Raw genomic sequence first — 15,237 nt, 5'->3', positions numbered from 1 at the left:
TTCTGCAGCTTCTGTTAGTTGTAGTAAAGTAGGTTATGTGTCAAGACACTTTTTGATAAAACCATGTTATCTATTTTGTTGGAAGATATTGTATAGATACACTGATTCATTTTTCCAATGTTCAGGGTTACTGCAGGGAGTTTGTGCTTGTCTAAGTAGTGTTCTTACACAGCTTCTCTTGTAGGAAGTTGGGTTGTTACTTTGGTGGGGTAGTTTTATGATAGACTTGTGTTTCTAAGTTGCCATTGCTATCTCTGATGATGCCAATATCTAGGAAGGGGAGTGTGTTGTTGTTTTTCTCTGGTGAATTTTATTCTTTTGAATATACCATTGATAATTTCGTGTGTTTTCTTTAGTTAGTCCTATTTTTCTACTTGGCCTCAAAATTCAAACATTCTGTGAGTTTACAATTTGCAATTCAAAGGCAAACCAATTGAGTCCAAGCCACTTAAAATATTTAGATTTTATTTTATTTTTTAAAAAAGATTCATCTATTGAATATAATTGCAAAACATCTAAATAATTACAGTGGTTGGCATTTGGGCTGAATGGGATAAAAATTGCTATTATGGTAAATCCTTTCAGGACACTAACTCTTCCTGATTTTAAAAGTTCCATCACAATAGAAATTTGAAGTAAACCTCTGGCATTTCTTCATCTATGTCACTGTTATATAGCATGGATGTCCAACTCGCCACATCACGTTGCCATCACATGATGTATCACAATGTTTTTCCTTCATAGAACTGGAGTGGGTATGGCCTGCATGTAACACATCCACCTGACAGTTTGACACCCCTGTTATACAGCCGTACTTTTGCCAGAATACTGTTGGTGAAAAGCACAATATATATAATATAACAAAAAATATTACCCAATAAATAACATATTAAAATTAAACAAAAACATCCTTCTTCCCACATTGATTTAGTGGCTTAGCAATCTTGGCTTCACCAGGGAATAACTATCACATCACTGGCTTTGGTGGGGTGTCATGCTGGGTAAGAACATTTGCAAAGCTTGGTCTCTTTTGACAAGTCTCAAAAAAAAATCATCATTGACTTTCCCTTCTGGGTGATGTAGCTTTGCTGCTTCTGATGATTTGATTTTGCGCACTGCCAGGAGAGTTGACACAACTACTAAGTAAGATTAACTTCTCCTAAGTAGAACTCTCTCATAATTGGCAAGTTTCAGCTGTGCTGTGCTCATTGGCAATACTCATGTTATTTAGTTAGCAGAGGAAACAGAAACAGATTGGCAAAGTAAGATTCAATACTCCAGTAAATGTTTCTGTAAACTTTAGCTTGGTACCTGTTCTGTCATTCTCAAGAATTTTAAAAATAAAAAGATTTGATACAACAGTTGGAATAGAATTCAGTACATAAAGCTGATTGGAACTCCCAATTTTATTAAGAATTCCGTGTCCCAGGTCATTAAAAAAGTCAAGAGCTGAAAAAATTACTTAATTTCAAAATAATGTTGGCCAAAAGAACACAGATAAGCAGAGAAATTAAAGGTGGTTCTCAACAATTGACAGTCCATGATGACACTCAAGTCCCACAAGTGTGTTCTTTAACAACCCCAGAAGCCACTGAACACTCATTGAATCTCGCAGGGTTGCAAAGTACTGTGAAGCCGCATGGTTCCATTCAATGCTCTGAAGCCAATCTCCACTTTGATTCATGAATCTGGTTTAGTAGATAAATGCTTGAAATTCAGATGACTGGAAATCCAATTTCTTTGAATTCAGTTCCTCTGAAATTTTGCAGAACCCTAGTATGTCCCAATCTGGGCTTCTGTAGAAAGAAACAGTGGTGTTTATTAAGGGTTTTCCTTTATTTGGAATGCACTTACATTGAATTACTTTCATTGAATTCACCTTGGATGTTTTCATGTGCTATTAATTTCTATTTCATAAATTAAAATTTTGTGGGAGGGATTAGAATTTTTTTAACACACCTTTATTATTTTTATAAATAAAGTAGTAAATCTATCCAATATTCTTTCCTTCTCATTCTTTTCCCATAACAGCAGCCTTGTGAGATGAGTTATGTTGAGAGTGACTGGCTCAAAGTTATCCAGATGGTTGTTTTGCTTAAGGGGGCATTAGAATCACATTTTCCTGGTTTCTAACCTGGTGCTTTAACCACTAGACAAAACTGTCTGCATTCCTGTGTGTCTTCCCGTTCCCCCTGTTTTTAACTACTAGACAGGGAAATAGATTTGTCTCTGTCACTTTATAAGTATGAATCTATTCATATGCAAAGTTCTTCATATTTCTATGAACTCTCTTGCTATTAATCAGTGACAACTATTTGGAATCCCTATTTAATGAAAATTTACCCGACATTAATGCTATTTCTGATTTGACACCAAATAAACACATTTTTGGAAATTCTTTTAGGTTCGACCTAAAGTGATGGTATTAAATATTATTTGGCTCCAGTCCTGCTATTTTAGAATATGCAGAAACATACTTATCTACCATGATAAGCATTATCTATTTATATTATTCCTTCAAATAAGTGGTGTTGTGCTTATTGCAGAAGAAACATAAGAAAGAGTAAGCGAAGAGAGTAAGGATACAAGACTTAAAAAAAAAGAAAGTGCCTATTTAACACAATCCATTGTACTTCTCCGTATTATAGGGACGTGGTGGCTCATTGACTAAGATGCGGAGCTTGTTGATCAGAAGGTCGGCAGTTCAATGGTTCGAATCCCTAGAGCTCCCGTTACTTGTTCAAGCTTCTGCCAACCTAGCAGTTCGAAAGCATGTAAAAAAATGCAAGTAGAAAAATAGGGACCACTTTGGTGGGAAGGTAACAACAGTCCCTGTACCTTCAGTATTTAGTCATACTGGCCACATGACCAAAGAGACATCTTCAGACAGCAATGGCTCTTCGGCTTAGAAACAGAGATGAGCACTGCCCCTAGACTAGCACACATGTGTGGGGGAGCCTTTACCTTACTGTATTTCTCTCCTTGTTTTATCTTTCTATCTATCTATCTATCTATCTATCTATCTATCTATCCATCCATCCATCCATCCATCCATCCATCCATCTATTATCTATCTATCTATCTATCTATCTATCTATCTATCTAGATTAATGATAGATGAATTATAGAAATCAGATATATACATTTGATTCAAAATTGTCTTTTGTTCTTTAAACTTCTCATTTCATTCTATAAGATAGAATGAAACATAGAATACAGAATAAATTAATAGGAGGCATCTTGTAGGGCACTGGCCAGCCAAAAGAAGAACCTTGCACCTTGAAATGGGATACAGTTTAGTTATAAATATAATATAATGTCATTACCAGTGCCAAAATAAGATTAATTTGCAGTTAGATTGGCTGTTAAACATCAGAAAGCCATCCAGGCCATTGGATGAGTCATTTGAATGAACCTGGAAGAAAAGCCTGGCTGTGGGGAAGCTTGGAAAATATAAATGAGACCTGCACTGCATTGAAAAGTACAATAATCTCTTTGCTTACATCCTCTACATCTTGTGCAAGAAAATATAGCTATTATCTTGAATGCAATGCATTGTTTTCCAAAATATTTCAAAAGAGTTAGTCTGGCTCTTTTCACTATTCTGTAATATCACTCTTCTCTTGTTTTGATTCTAACAAAAAAAAATTAGAAGCTGAAACTATATCTCTGTAGAGAAAGATGCTTCAGTTTATGCCAGATAGATTGTCAGAAACTAAAATGAATGTAAATGTATCAAGGAAGTCACATCTGCAAATACTACAGGTAGTCCTCAACTTACAACAGTTCATATAGGCATATTAAAAGTTACAACGGCACTGAAAAAAGTGACTTATGACCATTTTTCACACATGCAGTATTCCCATGCCCATGTGATCAAAATTCAGATGCTTGACAACTGACCCATATTTATGATGGCTGCAGTATCCTAGGGTCATGCGATCATCTTTTATGAACTTCTGACAAGCAAAGTCAATGGGGAAGCCAGATTCACTTAACAAACGTATTACTAACTTAACAACTGCAGTGATTCATTTAACAACTGTGGCAAAGAACGTCATAAAATAGAGAAAAAAATCACTTAACAAATGCCTGGCTTAAAAATTGAGCCCAACATTTATGTTGCTTAACAACAGAAACATTGGGCTCAATTGATGATGTAAATTGAGGACTATCTGTATTCCAACTTATCTCCAGTATGGATCCTGCATTATTCTCTGATTCTTCTGTTGGATCCAGAGCTGTGGAGAAATTATTTTCCATTGCAAAGGGAAATTAATCCCAGAGTCAAAATACTGAAAGCTGGGTATTTTCCCCACTTCTCCTTCAATGATAATAAATTTTAGGGTAGTTGAAAAAACAACTAAAAGTAGAAGCAGTGCAAAGGCCTTTCTTTTTCCTCTTTCAGTGCTTTCTCACAGCTGAAAGAATAAGAAAAGCAGAAAGAAACAAAAGAGATAGAAGCAGAAAAAAAGAAGAATTGGTTATGTTAGCTGTATGCAAGAAAAGCAAGGAGCATATGTCTGTTGTATCCTCATTTTCCCCTCTTCCAGGAAGTGTAACATAATCTGGGCAAATGGGAGCACTGTTTGCTTTTCCAATGAGATCCTGAGCAGCAAACAAGCAAACAGCAGAAAGATGGTTTCCATTTTGATCTGTCTGTCTTAATACTGATTAAGTACAACCTTAGATGGGATTACAAGAAACCCACTGACATTTTCCCAAATCGACAAAATAAATCTTGTCAGCGTCTGTGTATTAGGTATTATATGGCTGAAATACAATTGAATTAAATCACTGATGATTATAGCTGTACATATGAGAGTCAGTATTTTCTGGTTTTAATGTTTGCTGAACAGATGCATCAATACGATGGATTATAAAACTCAGCCAACACGTATTTTTCCAATAAATGACAAATGGATATATATATTCATTTGATGAAACTAGTAAGCCATCACAAAAATATAACCAGACTATTATTTTTGCACGTAACTTTCTATACAGTATGATTTGTCATGGGTAGCAGCATGCACGTAAGAACCGTTAAACTAGTTCTGGTAGATGAAATACGGCACAAAGATTATGATCTCCATATTCATTTGTAATATCTACTGCAAATTACAACTGTAAAGTAGAGATCAGTGAAAAATGAATAAATCTTGAGGCCAAATTTAACATAAGATGTCTAAGTTTAGTCATTCATCATCACTAAGGCGCATTGGAGACTGCATTATTCTGCAGGGGGAAAAAATAGAATGTGATCATTCCAGAATGAAATATGCACTGAAGACAATAAAGTAAGATAACGAAACATGAACATCTGAGCTATTGCAACATGGAAGAACAGGCAGGTCCATACTTCAGCCATGGAATTCTGGTCCCCTGATATTATCTCCCTATAAAGCCCATTTTGCAAATCAAGAATTTAATAAATAAAACGGTTCAATTTAAAAACAAAAAAACAAAACAGGTGGTACAGTAAAGTAGCAGAAATAATTTAGAGAATGTATTGCTTTAAGATCAATTTCTATGTAATCTTGAGCTTCCAGTAAATTTATGAAGAGTTCCACAATGGAATTTCATGAATAATGAGTCTTATGATTCCCCTAAGAATCATAAGACTCTCCATAATAGGAATGACTTCATTAGATTTCACTTTCATTAGACCATTTCTCCTCTCGTGAATGCTTAGATGAATGTCAGCAACTTTCAAGATGATGAAATTTAAGTTGTCAGGGCCTGTGGTAGGGAAGTATTTCTAGAAGAGTTACTGTTAAAGGCAAAATGGCCAAAGGTTTTTTTTTTAAAAAAATATCTTCTCTCACTTTTAAAATAAAACAAGCATTAATAAACATTATTTAAAGTGGGAAAATCTATTCCAAATTAAAAAGCAACTAGTCTGTTGTGAGAAAATAAAGGGCTTCTGGAAGCTGAGAAATGATTTATCTATTTCAGTGGTGATCAGGCTATTAGAAGTAGCAAATTCCTCATTTTCAAGAAGAATCCATTCATTTTTTAAAAAAATTACCTTCACAAACAGAAGCAAAGCAAAATACAGAAACACAAAATTAACCCAATTATCATTGGCATTTCTATATCATATATGATATATCAATATGAGGGGAAAACATTCTGAGGGGAAGAAAACATTGCAAATAGGAACAAGGGTGGGATCCTACCAGTTTAACAACTGGTCCCTTGAGTGCATGCTGTATATGCGTACATTGTTTAAAGAATACTCTCCTTTTGGATTGCTGCTTGGGAAGGAAAACAGCTGAGGTGTGGCAATCTCCTCTGCCACACAATTGAGCTGTGAAGGTAAAGATGATTGTGTTAACTTGAACACTTATATCCATAGGACCTCAGAAATATATTCTACCTGCCAATGTAGACTATTTTTTTTAAAAGTAAGAGCTAAAGGTAAATGTTGAAGTACCTTTTTAATATATCCAGATAAAAGAAGAATGCAGCAGAAAAAAAGCAGAGCAAGACAGGGAATCTTCCAGATTCAGTCTCTGGCATTTCTACTTATATGCCCCTTTTGTGGATCATAGGGATTGAAAGGAATTTTCATAGCTGGAGTATTATTGATAATTAGATAAATGATTGCAACACACCTAAGGGATTATTTTCTTACTCAGCTCAGTTTATCTGCTTATTATAATTATATACAGAGGACTTTTTTTTCAGTCTCAAATCTATTGGGATGAGAGCATTCACCATTGCCACAAGTAGATTATGGTTATCCCACTGATAAAAGATGTTTGTTCCTTGTCCTTCTTGGCAATCCTACTGCCAAAAAAAAAGCTTTCAAGGCTATTAGAGGCAAACTATGATCTATGGATTTATCATGAACATTTGTGCTGAATGTTTTATTTCTTCTTTTCTCTATAATTCTGGGATTATAAGGAAAAAGTGCTGCACAAAACTTATGGAAAGTAGATTTTACTCAAATGCAATATTTCTGACACAGATCATCCAGCCTTTTATTGAAGACCTGTAGTAAAGGGATATTCATCACTTCATGTGGCAGCCCATTCTGTTGTTCAACAACTTGTGTAGACTGAAAATTCTCCCTGACATCTAGCCTGAAACTACTCCCTTGTATTTTTAACCCTCAGAGCCTTATCCTGTCCTCTAGGGCAATAAATAACCCACTCCCCCATTTATGGGACTCTCCTTTAGATATTAATGATCCACTACTATATATCAGTTGGCTCTTCTTTAGGATAAACATAGAGATTTTTTAACTGTTCCACACTGGATTTGCTTTCCACATCTACTGCAAGCCTTCTTGATCAGTCTCTTCTGAATTCACTCCAGTTTGTTGTTGCCCATTTTCAACTGTGATGTCCAGAGTTGAAAACAGCATTCAGGGATGACAGAATAAATTGGAGCAGTTAGTTCCTCTGATTAGATTTCCTTGCATCTGATAATGCACACCAAGATAGCATTTGAAGGCAGAGAGTATTACTTCATAGAAAGAGTAGTAGAAGCTTGGAACCATCTTCTAGTCGAGGTACTAGGTCAGTCATAAGTAACTGAGTTTAAACATGCTTGGGATAAACACATATCCATCATTTGACAAAAAAATTAAGAATAAAATAAAAAAAATAATTGTAAAAATAATAAATAAACAAAAAAGATGAAAGGGCAGACTTGATGGACCACTAGGTCTTTTTCTGCTGTCAATTTTCTATGTTTCTATTGGCATTTTCAGTAACTGAGTCACAGTGCTCATGTCTAATGTCTGGTCAACAAGGGTACTCAGGCCAGATATCAAGTCAGCAAGTCAGGTTCCCCTATTGTATAGATGTGCTTTTTTGTTTTTTTCTATCCAGGAGCAGATTTTGATATTTCTTCCTGTTAAGCTGCATTGTCTATTGTATTTATTTTAGTCATTGCTCAAGCCTGTCAAGATCATTTTGAATCTTCTCTCTTATTGTAATAAAGTAATAACCATACCTCTGAGTTTTCTCTCAACTTGGCAAGGGTCCTCTGAACTCTTTTATTCAAGTCACTAATAATAACCATATTGAACTGTACAGAGTTTGGGACACACCCCTATAACACTCCACTTGATAGTCCTATCCAAACTGAAATAGAACTATTAAAATGCATTATTTTGTGTTGTGTCATTTAGCAGGCCATGAGTCTGTCAACTAACTGTACCATTTAGCTTATATTTTATCCAGCTTTTAATGGAAATACAAATATTTAATCTCTACCCTTTTTTCAAAATCCCAATAGCAAATTATCTGTATGAAGTTGCAATAAATATTTCTTCCTGTATGGTTAATTATTGCTGCATATTTGATTGCACTCTTCCAACTTTTGCTGCTTATTTGATTGTACTGTCTTGCCACTTTTTATATCTATATCATCTATATCTTTATCTATCCATCCATCCATCAAATCTAAAACAGTGTTGTTTAAAAATGTCTAATTTAATTAATCAGTGAAACAGAAGTTGCCTCCAGAAGTTGTGAATGCCCCAACACTGGAAGTCTTTAAGAAGATGTTGGATAGCCATTTGCCTGAAACGGTATAGGGTTTCCTGCCTAGGCAGGGGGTTGGACTAGAAGACCTCCAAGGTCCCTTCCAACTCTATTATTGTATTGTATTGTTTATTATTGTAATTCCATGCAATTTCCTTTCTTAATAATGTTCTAGCTTTTGCACAAAATTTGCTTTACTCTGTGAAGCCAAAGAAGCCATAAAAGTAACTTCGGAAAACAGATCTTCAAAGTGTGTAACTCCAAAATGCTTATGCCAATTTCTATAAAATATCCTTCCTCCACCTAAAATATTTTCATCCCAAATTGACAGGAAGTAGATTAGACTCTTTTTTAGAACATAAAATTTGGCTTTAAAGTAAATTGAACTTTAAACTGTCTAATTTTGAGGAGAAATTTCCTCATTTTATTTAATTCTGTGGTGTTGAATGTTGTCCCTTAATTCCATTGGGGAAAAATATTGTCTGAATAGATAAGGCAATTTTTTTCTAGAGTCTTTTAGACTCTAGACACTAGACTTTTGTTCTTTTAAATTTGCCTATTCATAATACATTCTAGAGAAGTTTTTTTTTAATCTTTCATGATTGGAATGTATTATCTCAACAGTTAACAAATTTTTTTCATGCAAGTGCTTTTTTTAAAAAAAAATGCACTGTACCTCAAAAATTTAGCCTGAAAAATGTAACCCACTTTCATTTCCACTCCAGCTGTTTCCTTAGAATCCACGAGAAAGTAGTGCTTTTGAACTGAAACTCAGTCCACTCAGGTATCTGGTTATTTGTTCACAATTCTCTCTGAATTCCATGGAACTTTCTCCCAAATGCCTGTAGAATTAGAATCTTACACTCAAAATCAAGATGTGTTTTGTTTAACAGCACCTTGTCAGCCATGATATAAATAGTTAATAATCTCTGTTTGGCTTGTAGGTCAAACTTTATACAGGCCTGGTGAGAGTAGAATAAGCTTTACCTCTGGTGCTCTACAGCTGGAAGGGGAGAAATGTCAAAGGAATATAGGCAATAACAAAACTAGATTCTCCTAATGACTATTGATGTCAGATCCACATGGAGATTGAAAGCATTAGACGGTGGATTATAAGAATTAGTTGAGGCTGAAATCCCATTTGCTTCAGCTTGGAAGTTGATAAACATAATAGCAGTCCTGCTGATGCTTAAGGACCTTGAGCAGAAGCATACATATAATGTGTCCTGAGTGACATTCATCAATTCACTTTCTCTCTCAATTATAGATTAATTGACACTAACACAAATGGTCTCAGCAGAATACAAAATATTGCTGAGTGCACAAAGGTATTCACAATTGCCTTTCAGAAACATTATGCTCTTATGTCAAAAATGCTGTTTTAATGTAGCATAAAAGTACAATCTTAATCTTGAAGCAGGTGTGACTATTATGAGAGCAAAAGGTAGTTACATTTTTCACTTAACTGTCAGTACTTGCTATTATTATTTTGTCTGGCTATAGACATTTTCCTTACAATCTTTGAACTAATTCATGTCACTGCAAAGGATCCTCCCCCTTTTTTGCCCACATCATAATGTCACATTTTGCATTAGCAAGGGGAGAAAAATATTGTCCATTGTGAAGCTGTTTTATTTCTGCAGTGAAACACTTTGCATGCTGTGAACAGATAGTTAAGTGAATAGAAGCCATAGCAATTGGACTTCAAAAATAATATATTTCTTCAGATGAAGGAACTACTGTAAAAGGTAGCATTATTTTCCTCCTGACTTACCATTGGAAAAAAAAATCAACTAACATCTTATAATAGAATGATGCAGTATAACAGTGAGTTACATTAAGTTTGTTAGACCAAGTTTAAAAAAAAGATACAATTGCAAGATCCACAATGACACTGGTGTTAAATAAGATTAAAGGAATCTGAAGCCAAACTCAATGAGTTTTGCAAACCCTACACACACACACACACACACACACACACACACCTGTATTTTTACTCTTATCCTCATTTCAGAGATATGAAAAAAAGTGGAGCCATTTTGTTACTGCTGATGTTCAATCATTTCAAATTAGTTATCCTTGGTATTCTACAATCTACTTTAGTGGTTGGATTAAAAAAAATTACTACTGGTTCTGTGGGCATGGCTTTGTAGGTGTGGTGTGGCTTTGTGGGCATGGCTTTGTGGGCGTGGCAGGGGAAGGATACTGCAACATCCCCATTCCCTCCCCACCCCACTAACCTGCTTTCCAACTCCATTCTCCTTTTCAGGGCAAAAAAAGAAGATCAGCTAGGAGGCAGCGTGGGCAGGACCAGACTATTTGCCTGTTCTCCAAACTACTCAAAATTTCCACTACCGGTTCTCCAGAACCTGTCAGAACTGGCTGAATACCACCTCTGGTCTACTTCTTCACTTCTTTCTTCAACTTGTTTTCTCCTGGCTGAAAAGAGAGTCATCTTAAAAACCTGGATGAACCTTGACTATTGTGGTCGACAGCAGTTTAGGGCCACTGATCAGATTCATCATTACTTTTCCATTAACACATATTGCTATGAAAAGCAACATCAGTCAGTGTCGTTGCCATGGGCTAACTTAATTGGGCTTCTGTGCTTGCCTTAGAGACCTGAATATTGACTCTCCATTTAAGTATAGGTTTGACTCTTTGGCACATATCTGTACAATGCATTCATCACCAGTCCAGCAGTGTTCTAAAAGATGAGTCAGCCTGGAGCTGCCACATACTGTATGTGTGGATACTTGATCTTGCACACATGCCTTTATAAATTATTCTTAAAGGAAAGGCAAAACCAATCTGTTTTCTCTATTCAAAGGAAGGAATATTTGAAGAAATGTGCATTTTGCAGATTAGTATATGTAGATCAGTCTTCCTTGAAGATGGATCAAGGGGTGGATGATTTCTCAGGTTTTCACCCTGTCTTATATGTACTGATGGAATGTTTATTGTGGGTGTGCAATTATTGGACCAAGTGATACACTTATGCTATTGGTATGAGGGTTAGAATGAGTAAGACTATTTGGGCAAAGCATTCTAATTTCAGGATAGTCACCAGTCCAATAATTGGAATTCAGATGGAGTAGGGTTTGAACACATGACTGGAGTAAAGAATAAATACTGGATAATTACATTAACCATGGAAATGTTTGAAATATTTTGCTATACTTTTACATATAAAGCATTTATGTTCCTCAAGACTGAGAAGTTGAGAAATACATTACAGGTGATCAATGAAGGCTACTTTAATGGCTGGTTCTTTCCGCCTCCAACACAGCATGAATTAAGGTGTCCACCTTCTAGAACACCAGTACTTTCTGATCTATGAAGAGCTCAATGCTTGTTATCTTGGAAATCATTCTTTATGTTTTGTTCCAAAACATCAGAATACTTCTTACATGCAACACCCTGCTAACCATATATATATGATCAATTGATACTGATCATATACTGTATAAGAGCCATATAATCAGGTACAATATAAGTTATAATATAATCATATGGTCATATATAAGAGACATTTTGGTGTGCTAGTGAAAGTGATGGCCTAGGAAGGGCTGGCCTCACAGGAATCTGTGAGATTTAATCCTACCTTAGACACAAAAGCTTGCTGTGTGACCTCCCTCTCTCAGCCTAACCCACTATGGTAATTCTGAAAACAACTTAGAGAGTGCCATAAGGCCGTGAAGGGCCGTGAAGGCCATGATGTGCTATATACTGTAAGTCTAAGTGCTATAATTCCAGCTTAGGGGGTGGTGGCCAATGTTTCTCTGAAAGAACCCCCACATATCAACATTCAAAGAGAAATAACCATGCAGGACAATGACTAATAACTGGAAGCAGAGGTCTGCCCACACTGGCAAATAGGAGCTGAGATATTTAACCTACATTGTTGTGTATCTTTGTAGGTGAGCTGAATACTATGTCTTACGTAAGCAATTTTTTAAAAAATCTCAGTATTTTAGATGCAAAGGAAGAAAGGATATGCACAAGCTCTATTTGCGGAAGGATGGAGAGGAGCCAAAGATAAGATCATCTGTTCATTTTTCTCAAAATTGCTTTCCTCAAACAGATTGGATTCATTTTCAGCAGGTAATGTGGAAGAGCCATACAGCAAATCATTCAGAGCTGTATAGTGAACAGAATTGTGTTCAGTTCCCAGTCTGCAGCAGTATATTTTATTTCATGCCTGGCTCTTATTGACTTTGAGAGAAGAAACAAGAATAAAAATGTGTATGTTACCTTATCCTTCTTGCAGGAACTGCTAAAGGAAGTATTAATATTAAAAAGAAATACAGCAAGTAGCCATCTATCAGCCATGCCCTTCTTCCAGAGTGTTCCATTTTATCTTTCTGCTCATCCTTTTATTTTCTTTGTCCCCTTTAAAAATTAAGAATTGCTCTGAATTTCTCCCTTTAATCAAAGTTCTCTAAACTTGCTTTAAATGCACACCATCCCTGACTCCTCTTTTGGGGTCCCCCTGACTCTTACTTGCAAGCAAATGGTATTTCTTGCAAATAGTGCTAAGTTGATAGGTTGCAGTACCACTGTATATAGCCAGTTGGTGTGATAGTCTTGCAGCAGCTAACTATTTCCTCAGTTTCTTTGCAGAGATAGTATTTCCTATCCGTTGCCAAATTCTCAATTCTAGCTTTGTATGCAATTATTAAGGTTTTGTCTTTTGCAGATAGAATTAGCCTCTCTGTCTCTTTCTTCAATTTTCCTGTTATTAGCCAGATCTTGTTGCTATATGCTTTGCCTGCTAGTTTTTTTTAATGTGCTGACCATGTAATTCTTTTCATTGCCATGTCTCTGTTCTAATCTTCATTTGATGTTTGTTGTATACAGTAATCTTTAATGATGTACTAGCTTCTTTGCATTTTCTTTACCATCTTTCAGATATTCTTCCAAAGCCATTTTTCTTATTCAACTTCTATTTGTCCATCTTCAACTGGATGGATGAAGGATATGATTCATTATACTTTTCTGGTCTTCCTATCTAGGGCTTTTAGTTCTGCTTCAGTCCAGTCCACTATTCCAGCTGTGTGTCTAATGACTGGAATTGCCTTGGTACTAATTGCCTTGATGATATTTTCTCCACTCAGCTTGGATTTTAAGTTCTTCTTGACTCTCATGAGTCAAAAGACTCTCAAGACAATCTCTTGAATAACTTTCTTGTTGACTTCATTGTTGTTTCCATAGGGCATCTTAATTACTTTAGTTTTCACTATTATATTATTCACAAATATATTCCATATCCAAAATCCTTTTTTTTGTTTCTTTCTATATAAAATGTGCATATTTGTGACTCTTGGAAGAGAAAACATATACAACGCAGTCCACCACACAAACTTTAAACATAAATGAACTTCCTCTCCCCAAGTCCCTTCGGGGAGAGGGGGCGGTCTATAAATCAAATAAAACTTAAACTTAAACTTACTTTGTAAATATTTCTACAGGTGGAGAAAAAAGCTCTAATGGTTCTTTCTTCCTTCCTTCCTTTCTCCTTCACTCCCTCACTCCCTCCAGAAATTACTTTAACTCAGGAAAATGGATGAGGGATAACAGGCTAAAAGGCTGGTAGTGGTGAAGAGAAGCCATAAGAAGGAGAAAGGGTAGGTAGGAATATGTTTCTCTTTTTCTCTTTCTGTTTGTGCACTTGATGGCAAGGAAGCAATATCCACCAAATCAGAGGTGGGTTGCTGTTGGTTCGGCCCAGTTCAGCCAAACTGGTAGTAGTGACTGCAGAAGGTTCCACCCACCTGCCTGGACGCTTCTGCACATGTGCAGGAGCGCACCCAAATTGGTAGTAAAAATTTTAGCAACCCACTTCTGCACCGAATCTTTTGTTGAAAGTGGTAACAAAACAATAAGAATAAAATAAAATAATCTTTTTTCTCACTCTTTTACCTTCTAGAGGGCAAATGCCTCCCAGTTCCCTTAGACTGGTGATATTTTTGTTTTAAGATGGCTGCAAAGCAAAACTCTGGCAGAAGACTTTATTTGAAAAGACAATGAAGCCTGGTACTGTTGACAATAATTATTGTATTTTTTCCTTCTAGCTGAAGGGATAGTAAAAACAGTTTGTTGCTACATTGATTGGACAAGTTAAAATTTATGAAGAATTCTAATTTTATGCCTCTATGACTGGATACTTATTTACTTGCAAAAATAGTCCTCAAACACTTGTCCATAGAAAGGAAAATGACTGATGCTTACTTTTCTGAAATAAATAACTAAGAATAAGAAGCAAGGGAATGCAATAATGATGGGGTCTGTGGCATCTGTTTTCTGGATAGAATACTTCACTAACATTATCACCAAAGCTTGAAATCCAACAGCTATACTTTAAGAGGGCTTCACTTCCAACTCTCTCCACATGGAAGACAAAAGCTTAAAGCTCTCACATGGAATTACTTTAATTCTTTTTCAGGAATATAAAAAAGAGCAATGGTAATATATATTACCACACACAGGAGCGCACGCACGCACACACACACACACACACACATACATATACATACATATACATACATACCCATACATATACATATATATAAAGACTAAAGTATCTATTTACTTCTTGAATGGCAAAATGAATATACTGTCAATGAACTGTCAAGAGTTTGGGTGCCTTCTGGTGCATGAAAAGGCCAATAATGCTCCTTGGATCAAGGGCCTTTGCTATGATGGATGGCAATTTAACTTACCAATGTCAAAACAT

This window comes from Natrix helvetica (assembly GCF_964273705.1).
Source record: "Natrix helvetica genome assembly, chromosome: 4".
NCBI classification, from domain to species: Eukaryota; Metazoa; Chordata; class Lepidosauria; order Squamata; family Natricidae; genus Natrix; species Natrix helvetica.
Note: the sequence above shows the minus strand (reverse complement) of the source record.